At 44.1% G+C, this 1,027-nt stretch overlaps 1 non-coding gene across 1 annotated transcript; it reads right to left on the bottom strand.

Annotated features, from left to right (window-relative positions):
• Positions 1–607: 607 nt before the first annotated feature.
• On the bottom strand, positions 608–714 carry LOC112439238 (U6 spliceosomal RNA). Its single transcript, XR_003027520.1, has one exon. It is a non-coding gene; the product is annotated as a U6 spliceosomal RNA (small nuclear RNA).
• Positions 715–1,027: the final 313 nt, after the last annotated feature.

The following is a 1,027-nucleotide window of genomic DNA, read 5'->3' as shown; positions in this document are numbered from 1 at the left end:
CCTTCAATCGGAACACAAATGTTCTCTGCATTTACACTACAGGTGATGCAATGCCAGAGATTTGGAGCTGAGCAAGGCCTTACTGGCTCCCTGGAGGACACTGGCTGCAATAAGAGATGTGTTAAAATAGTCCAAGCTGCGACGGTTCCATCACAGAGGACCAAATGGCCTGAGGGGAAGTCAGGGAAGGATTGTTGGAGGGAGAATTCTGAGATGGGTTTTGAAGGAGCTGTCTAGGTGAGGGGATGACAAATGCAGAGAAATCAAGGTGATATTGGAACCTGCAAGTGTGCAATTCTTCCTGCAGCTTCAGGCATGTATGGAAGTAACCGAGGATGACTCCAGACACAGAGACTGCAAAGAATCAGCTAATGAGGGGGCTGGCCACTATGCTGTAATTGAAGGTGGTAAGAGCCCTTTACAGGAGGAAAGTGGGTGCAGATATGGTCAGATTTGCAAATTATGTTGCATCCAATGTTGAGAGGAATTAGAGGTTGTACTCTGGGGAGGAAGACAGCCTAGAAATTACTGAGGCCTGAACAGGGAAAAGCACCTTATGAGAGATCTTTCAGGATGAGACAAAATCCTCTTAATTTTTTTTTTAAATAAAAATATGGAACGCTTCATGAATGTGCATGTTATCCGTGCACAGGGGCCGTGCTAATCTTCTCTGTATCATTCCAATTTTAGTATATGTGCTGCGTAAGTGAGCACCAAAATCCTCTTTTAACACAATTGTGAATCAATATGACCCTGAATTGGTTATGAAGCACCATGTGTACAGAACACAATAGCCCCTGGAGCAAAAGACCAAACTAGACCTGTTGAGTTTGTGGATGAAGACCGTTCATCTGCCTTTGTACTAAAATCTCTATGGAATAAACCAAGTTTTTAAGTATCACATAGACACATCTGCAGCTCCTCTGCAACAAAAGATACCTATTTAGGATCCCAAAGAGAAAATGAAAGCAAAGGATTCAGAAGGGCTACCTCATGAGGCCTGGCCTCTATGCCTCTGGGAGGCCAG

This window comes from Pan paniscus, chromosome 13 (assembly GCF_029289425.2).
Source record: "Pan paniscus chromosome 13, NHGRI_mPanPan1-v2.0_pri, whole genome shotgun sequence".
Lineage (NCBI taxonomy): Eukaryota > Metazoa > Chordata > Mammalia > Primates > Hominidae > Pan > Pan paniscus.
This window is presented reverse-complemented; position numbering and strand designations above follow the sequence as displayed.